The following is a 9291-nucleotide window of genomic DNA, read 5'->3' on the forward strand; positions in this document are numbered from 1 at the left end:
CCTATGCCACTATTGAGAAGGAGTGTCTAGCCATAGTCTGGGCCTTAAAGAAACTACAACCTTATCTCTATGGTAAAGAATTCACTGTTATTACTGACCATAACCCGTTAAATTGGCTAAACAGAACCTCAGGGGAAAATGGGAGGTTGTTGAGGTGGAGTTTGGCGTTACAAGGTTTCAACTTTTCTATTTCTCACAAAAAGGGACGAGACCATCACAATGCTGACGGGTTATCCAGACGTGAGGAAACAAATGCCAGACTTCGCAGACCTTCGGGCCGAGACAACAGTCAGGACTCCAACATTGGTATCATGCCTGTCTCCTCGATTTAAGAAGGGGGAGGTATGTGAGGAGACCAGGGAAAGGGATGTCTAGGACTTGCTTTCATGTTAAAAAGGAAAGAGTTAATCCTATGGCTCAAGTTCTGAGTTCTTAAATTGAAGCCCTCAGTCTGCAGAAGTCACACACAGGAAGTATCCCAGAAGCATACAGCAGGGGAGTGTTCCTTTTAGAAAAGCCCTCCTCCTTCCCCTCTGGAAAGACTGACAGCATGATCCACCAATCAGAAAGGAGGAGAGAGAAGGAACCAGCAAGGGGGAATTGTGGGAGTGAGGAAGTGGCTGGGAGAAGGAGACTGTGTGTGTGGAGGTGATGGTGCACAGCTAGAATCACTGGAGATTGGGGTGTCGTCCCCTCTCAGTGTCATCAGTGATCAGCCACTCTGTGTGCCCTGCTACAGCTGTCATTACTGCCCAGGCCTGGAGGAGATATACAGCAGCTGGTAAGGACTTTGCTGAACTCTGAGTGGACATTATTAGTATAACCCTGCTTGCTGTTCACTGGATTTCTGGGTCTCCCTGAATAAAGATCACCTTGATTTTCATTATAACCGGCTCCACAGTGTGATCCCTGAACCCCAGGATACCCAGGTCACCCGGTATCCTCACACTTGTGGTCAGCAAACTGTGCAAAACTGAAATGCACCACAGGTATGGATGGATAGTATACTTGACGACACAGAGGTAGGTAGAGCAGTGGCCTACTGTACCGTAATGCTATATATTATATATACTGGTGGTCAGCAAACTGTGCAAAACTGAAATGCACCACAGGTATGGATGGATAGTATACTTGACGACACAGAGGTAGGTAGAGCAGTGGCCTACTGTACCATACTGCTATATATTATATATACTGGTGGTCAGCAAACTGTGCAAAACTGAAATGCACCACAGGTATGGATGGATAGTATACTTGACGACACAGAGGTAGGTAGAGCAGTGGCCTACTGTACCGTACTGCTATATATTATATATACTGGTGGTCAGCAAACTGTGCAAAACTGAAATGCACCACAGGTATGGATGGATAGTATACTTGACGACACAGAGGTAGGTAGAGCAGTGGCCTTCTGTACTGTACTGTACTGCTATATATTGTATACTGGTGGTCAGCAAACTGTGCAAAACTGAAATGCACCACAGGTATGGATGGATAGTATACTTGACGACACAGAGGTAGGTAGAGCAGTGGCCTACTGTACCGTACTGCTATATATTATATATACTGGTGGTCAGCAAACTGTGCAAAACTGAAATGCGCCACAGGTATGGATGGATAGTATACTTGACGACACAGAGGTAGGTAGAGCAGTGGCCTACTGTACCGTACTGCTATATATTATATATACTGGTGGTCAGCAAACTGTGCAAAACTGAAATGCACCACAGGTATGGATGGTTAGTATACTTGACGACACAGAGGTAGGTAGAGCAGTGGCCTACTGTACCGTACTGCTATATATTATATACTGGTGGTCAGCAAACTGTGCAAAACTGAAATGCACCACAGGTATCGATGGAATAGTATACTTGACGACACAGAGGTAGAGCAGTGGACTACTGTACCGTACTGCTATATATATAGTTATACTGGTGGTCAGCAAAATTCTACACTGACCTCCTACTATATACTACAATGCAGCACAGATATGGAGCGTTTTTCAGGCAGAGAACGTATAATACTGGTGGTCACTGGTCAGCAAAACTCTGCACTGTCCTCCTACTATATAATACTGCTGGTCCCCAGTCCCCACAATAAAGCAATTAGCACACTGAGCACAGATATTTGCAGCACACTGAGCACAGATATGGAGCGTTTTTCAGGCAGAGAACGAAGATATTTGCACTTGCAGCACACTGGAGCACAGATATTTGCAGCACACTGAGCACAGATATTTGCAGCACACTGAGCACAGTTATTTGCAGCCCACTGAACATAGAAACTGAGAGGACGCCAGCCACGTCCTCTCACTATCATCTCCAATGCACGAGTGAAAAATGGCGGCGACGCACGGCTCCTTATATAGAATACGAATCTCGCGAGAATCCGACTGCGGGATGATGACGTTCGGGCGCGCTCGAGTTAACCGAGCAAGGCGGGAGGATCCAAGTTGCTCGGACCCGTGCAAAAAAAGGTGAAGTTCGGGCGGGTTCGGATCCCGAGGATCCGAACCCGCTCATCACTAATATATATATATATATATATATATATATATATATATATATATATATATATAGATTCCATGGATGCAACCCGGCACTCTGCTGTCCCCGTTGGGGTATTCGCTCCGGTGCCCTCCTCGGGGTGTGCAGCCCCAATACAAACTGGAGGGTATAGGCGGCACTCAGAGTCTGACACACAGAGTTTAAAGACAAGCCATGTGTGTTTAATATCGACGTTTCGGGGGTCGAACCCCCTTCTTCAGGACACAGCAAACCTGTGTCAGACTGGGAACGGGATTGATGACGTGGCGGAAGCTTCCGCCGGCCGGTCAGCCAACACGCATGCACAGGGTAATCTCTATCTATAAAGGTATGTTTAACTTGTTTGTATTTTATGCCTGACGACGATTTTCATTAAATCGAAACGATGCTCTATCTGGTTTCCAGTAGATCTTTGATTTAAAGACCCAAGAGTGCCGCCTACCAACCGTTATATATATATATATATATATATATAAAATTTATCTGAAGAAGAACTTAAAATGATCACCAGTTTAAGTAAATGCAAGGATATCGTAATCAGAAAGGCTGATAAGGGGGGGGTGCAGTGGTAGTCCAGGCACTAGCATATTATGACACAGAGTGTTTAAGGCAAATAGTTGATACTGCTACTTATGAATTGTTGATGGGTGACCCCATCATACTGTATAAACAGGAACTAGATACAGTCCTTAACACGGCAGTCACTAATGGATATACAGTATTACATCAGAACTTAGACAGGCTTTGACAGTAGAGTTTCCTATCACACCAGTATTCTACACTGCACTAAAAATTCATAAACAGAGAACCCCCGAGGTACGCCAATCATTTCTGCCCGGGGATCTCTTTACCAACCAATACCGGTCAACTTAGACTCATTACTGAATCCATGTGTACAGCAATCTAATGCCTATCTGAAAGACACAACAGATTTACATATAACGGATTTAAAAATCAGTCACAGCAACAACATTTCCTCTCCCAAAAAGCAGGTTGTTACCATTGCCTGGGTTGCACAACATGCAGATCCCTAATACCGGGAAACACATTTTCGCACCCATATTCAGGCAAAAAATTTTCATTAAACATGCCCTCACATGTACCACCAAATTTGTCATCTACACGTCTTGCTCATGCGGTTTAATGTATGTGGGCAAGACAGAGAGACAATTCAGGGAGAGAATGGTTGGCCACCGCTCAGCCATGTGAGCGGCATTGGAGATGGGATAGAGTGACCAACCTGTGACACGACACTGTGCCCAGGCTGGACACACTATGGCCAGCATACGAACTAAAGTAATAGATCACGTCCCTGTAAATACTAGGGGAGGTAACAGAGGTAAAACGCTATTGCAGTTAGAGTAAGTGGATCTTCCAGTTAGATTCCCTATCTTGCAGAACTTTTTGTGACCCTGATAATAAGGGAAAACCAGCAATGTGGTATTTGCTATAAGTTATACAGTGCTACTTCTGCACTAAATTAATATATCTAATTAGCATATAAGTAACTATAGGTTGGGACTTGTTACAGCAGGTTACATATTGGTAACTATTTGTTTTTAATTGACACAGTGTTTGAATTTAATATGTATGTTTTATTTTCTTGTTGTAGTTTTGTAACCATGGTGATCAGTTAGCACGGTTCCTGATTGACCCGGCCGGGCGGGTGCTCCCGGATGACATCATCGCTGAGACGGGGCCGCGTTCCCGCCACACGTCCCATGGATACCGGCACCCGGGAGGGGTCCAATCAGGTAATCTGCACCCTGTATGTTTGTATATATAAATGTGTATTTTTGCTTACTCATGTTTATATCATCCTGACGACGGGACGCTGCCCGAAATGTTGATAAATAAAGCTCTTATCTGCAGTACTACAAGTCCCAGAGTGCTGCCATTCAGCTACCCCCTGGAAGGCACCCGAGCAAGTAAATTTATTTTAACCCTACTAGTGCCAGATGCTCGCATGGAATATAGATAGATAGATAGATGATAGATAGATAGATAGATAGATAGATAGATATAGTGTCACTTTCTCACAATATTGTAGAGTCCGGGCAGTGCTGTGGATATATAATAATTAAGAAGAAAAAGACAACTCTCTTTGTTGGGGCACTCTTGAATAGTTTAAAACTTAACTTTTAATATGACTTCAGAATAACTTACATAGACATAACAACATGTAACATTTTGCATTAAAACACACAGATAAAGCCGTGTATAATGGACCCTCTCCTGTATGGACAATAAAGGTTACATATACCTCAATAAACCTTTCTTTTGATAAGTTTTTCTGACACATTTGGTGATAATCAAAGAATATTACAGAACAATAGGAAATCTCTTAACATTATAGCTCATGAAATACGTATTACAAAATATCCTCCAGTGACTCTCTTCATGAAAATTTACATAGGGTATCAGCAATCGTACTCGCAGTAACCTATCAAAATGATAAATAGATAAGACAAGCAGCAGACACTGGAAACGCTTCTGTTTCATGAGCTGAGCCTGGCCTCCCTGGGGTATAAAATGGACTCCCTCTGTTCTTGTGGGTGGGACCTGGACTCCCCGTGCTACTCAGGGCTGCAATTGGACATCCTCTGTTTCGCTGATAGCTTGTACAAGGGCTCTGGCAATTTACACTCTGTGAGATTGTACTCTAGGTGTCACATAAAGCAGTCCGATAAAGTGTTTACTCACTTGTCTGTAATTGTAAAGAACAAGCTTGGATGTTTTTTAAAAAACTCTATGTACAATTAATGGGAATAAACAAATGGCAAGACATACAGTAAACCAATCTGGAAAGATATGGAATTACATTCCAGACAACAGTACCATACAATCCAGAGCCAAATGTTGTCGGATACTTTCAGGGGCAGATGACAAGGTGGCACCATGACTTGGGGGGCACTTTGCAGGTGCCTAAGGCAAGCATGCTCCTAGGAAAGTGGGTGTGGGCTTGCATCAATGGGTATTGCCTCAAAGGGAATGCCATATCCACAAGCTAGTGAGTGACAGAATAGTTCACGGGAAGAGGCAGTAGGTGAGGGGGGCACCATGACAGGGGGGGAGAGGGAATTTGCAAGTGTCTAAGGCACACATGCTCCTGGAAAAGTGGGTGTGGCTTCACAACAATGGTTATGGCTTTAAAGGGAATGCTGTGTCCACAAGCCAGTGGGTGATAGGAAAGGGTGATGGAAAGAGACAGTGGGTTACAGGGAGAAGGTGACACAGACAGGGAGAGGGTGATGTTTTAGAAGGTAGAGGGTAACAGGAACCTGGTAACTCAGAAATAGGAAGCATTTCAGCCCACGGAGATTTGAGCATCCCGATATCTTCATCAGGGTTGCTGCACTAGCAATGAAAAAAAAATCTTAGAAATAACATGGGGGGCATGCATCGTCCCACCCCCCCTGAATCCGCCACTGTATACTCAGAGCATACTCAAAGTATACTCAAAGTGTCAGAGCATACTCTTTGATGCAGATATGCCAGCAATTTTCAGGGAAGAAGCATACACAACAGCCTGCTATCTTCAACATTTTTTATGGAGGAAAACAATTGAAAAGACTATATGAACTGTGGAATGAAAAGAAACCTGACCTACAACATATATAAATATTTGTAAGTAAAGCATATGTACACATAACAAAGGACAAATGCTCAAAGTGGGATGCTTCTGCAAAGGAAGGCGTACTTGTAAGCCACAGAGAATCGAAAAAGGGTTAAAGAATTCTGCATTAAGAGGACAATCAGGTGACACTAAGCAGAAGAGTTGCTATTTGTGAAAAGTAACTAACAAAAACCACCACCAGAGAAAGAGTAAAATTATGGATGATACAGTTCTTAATGAAGAGGGAAGATCATTTGCCTTTAGTCAGGAGATCTACTAGCTGATACAAGTGTATACCACCAAAGCGGTTATCTAATCTTGTTCTGACAGCATCACAACCTGAGCCAAATTCAAGGACAAGGGTGCATATATTGCCTTTCCATATAAAAGAAAAAATTATTAAAGCTGCTAATGAAGCTACAGACATGGGTACACACTGGAGCGATATTGGACCAATATGCTTAATCGGAATGACATATTGGGCATATTGCTCACTGTGTATGCCCAATACTTTCACTCCTGAGGTTGCTAGCTATGTCTTCAGGTTTTATGTACTGCACATCAAACCTGATGATATTGCTTACATCCTGTAGTATGCTTCATTAACATTGCTACGATGTCAGAACGAATGCCCGTCGCTCAAGTATGTACCCAGCTTTACCTCCAGAAAAAATTGCAATTGAATGTAAATGGAGATTTAAGACCAAATGTAAAGTCTACAGATTTAAAGCAATATTAGTGGCAAAGGGCTTTTCTAAAAATATTGTGACATTTATGACGCCTCTTTTGAACCAGTTGTGAAACAGGATGATTTTAGAACCTCGATCCTCATGTCTGCCTTCGGAAATATGCAGTTGAGACATTATGACATCAAAACTGCTTTTCTAAAAAGTATACAAGAAGAACAGAAGAAGAATCATACATGACACAGCCTGAAAGTTATGCCAGAAAGGGCCTAGAACATCTCGTTTGCAAATTCCAAAGATCGCTCTTTGGTCTTAATTAATTGGCAAGAGCATGTATCTACTAACACTTCCATATTTTATTATTTTGCATGAGGATAAATAAACTGAAGACCTACATTTTAAACTGATTTGTCTCTGATAAATAGAACCTACAGTGACTAGCTACTGTGGCAATGGACTTTTACATTATTACAGTACAGTATGTCAGTGTGAAGTAATCAACATCTAAATCATTTTTTATTTTCCACAGGTAAAAAGAGCAAGCCCGTACAATTTAACTTCATCTACAACATCATTTTTCTAGTTTTTTTTTTTAGAATACTTCAGATTCAAGTCTTGACTAATTAAGTTATCAGTTTTGCCATTCATTCAGCTTTAATGGACAGTACTGTGTCTTCACATGTCATAAGGATGGTACTGGTACAAATTATTCTCTTTATGCTGTAATTGCACTGACTGAGTTATAAGCATATCTACCTGAGAATTGGTAAAGAGCAGCATATGTCAGCTTTAACTAGAAAGCACTAGGGGATTAATTAAGACACCTGTACCTGTATTGCATGAACAGGTGTCTTTGCAACTGGATTAAACCATAACAGAATGATCAGGGGGACAGGTGAACAGAAACAAGACCGTTAATTGGCATTTTTTAAAACCAAACTATACAATAACATTCAATAACTGCATAACATGGAATGTTGATGTAGTTACTTATACTATGACTTTTAAAGTACTGCTTAAATTTATATGCCCTTTAATTCAAAACCCCCATGTGATTAGTGTAATCCTTGGCTCCTAGCTGTAGGAACTCACAAGTGTTCTGTTTAACTGTGGGAGGTTGGTAATCTGTTCCTTACAAGGTCAGTAAGTTATGCTGTTTTATGAGTATGTTATTGAGTATGAAAGGGATTCTTATAATTAGATATATCATGTTGATGTATAGTATCTGATATATGTGTATGGTATAGTGGATTGGTATTTTAAATTGCATTTAACTAGGCTCAAAACACCTTTTTTAATCGGCCATTTGCATTTAATATGTTCTGTAGTTCTGCCTCTACACCCATATGGAAGTGAGTAAGAAACTGGATAGTTTACAGCAGCATATAGTGATTCAGGAAGTGAGTGTGAGGACTGGGCTACAGGTGACATGGGCAGCATTCTAATGTGAGAAGGGAAATAGAGGGAATCAGAGAACCACAGAATGAGCATTGGACATGGGGAGGAGACCAGTCCAGAATAGCACAGAGCAGTGATGTGATACTTTTGTTCCAAAAAAGTGCCTGACCCCATTATATTTTTGCAAATAGATACAGCTGTGGGTCCACCTAGGGGTTCTATATTTCACCTTAGCAAAACCATGGTGCCATGTAGGTGTACAAATATAAATTGTGTGGACAGATTTAAAATTGCAGGTGGAAGTGTATATTACTGTAGCTCATTTCAAAATCAAAGTATAAAAATAAAGATGTTCGGTACTTGTGTGTTACATACAAAAGCCTGTACTATTTTCTCTGCATTAAAAAGGAAATATTGCAATTTCACCCCTTGTATAATACAGTTGCATGGTTTATCCAAGTGCAATCTTTTACTGTTCTGTGCACCTAACTATGGGGGTTATTCAGAAAGAATTGCAGACTCTGCTAAAAAGCAGAATCTGCCATCCTATTTCTTGCATGCTGGGGGCCACCAATCACAGGGCTATGCCACCCAGCAGGACGGGACAATGCACGTGTGTACTGCAGTTGTCGCCGGTGTTATTGCGGTCACATCGATTAAGGATGCGACCTGAATAACCGACTGTGGGGGTAATTCAGACCTGATCGCTAGGCTGCTTTTTCGCACAGCGGGCAATCAGGTCTAAACTGCGCATGCATATGAACCACAATGCGCAGGCACGTTGCATGGGTACAAAGTGGATCGCCGCTCAGTGATGGGTTTGTGCGAAGAATCCATTCGCACTGGCGTTCGCAAAGAGATTGACAGGAAGAGGGCGTTTGTGGGTGTCAACTGAACGTTTTCAGGGATCAGGGAGTGGCTGGAAAAATGTAGGCGTGTCCATGCATTTGCAGGGCGGGTGTCTGACATAAATTCCTGTTACGGACAGGCTGATGCTGAGTAAGTTCTGGTCTGCGCAGAGACTGCACAAGATCTGTTTGCACAC

General features: G+C 42.2%; 1 protein-coding gene across 2 annotated transcripts in view; it reads left to right on the plus strand.

Annotated features, from left to right (window-relative positions):
- The first annotated feature begins 614 nt into the window (after positions 1 to 614).
- Positions 615 to 9291, plus strand: part of LOC135056149 (immunoglobulin superfamily member 10-like) — a 134935-nt gene continuing 126258 nt past the window's right edge. The window contains exons 1-3 of one of the 2 annotated variants that reach the window (XM_063960983.1): positions 615 to 781; positions 4159 to 4300; positions 7378 to 7987. The gene's annotated coding sequence lies outside the window, so the exon portion shown is untranslated. The remainder of the gene's footprint in view (positions 782 to 4158; positions 4301 to 7377; positions 7988 to 9291) is intronic. The other variant, XM_063960985.1, reaches the window with a different exon arrangement.

This window comes from Pseudophryne corroboree, chromosome 3 (genome assembly GCF_028390025.1).
Source record: "Pseudophryne corroboree isolate aPseCor3 chromosome 3, aPseCor3.hap2, whole genome shotgun sequence".
In the NCBI taxonomy this organism is placed as follows: Eukaryota; Metazoa; Chordata; class Amphibia; order Anura; family Myobatrachidae; genus Pseudophryne; species Pseudophryne corroboree.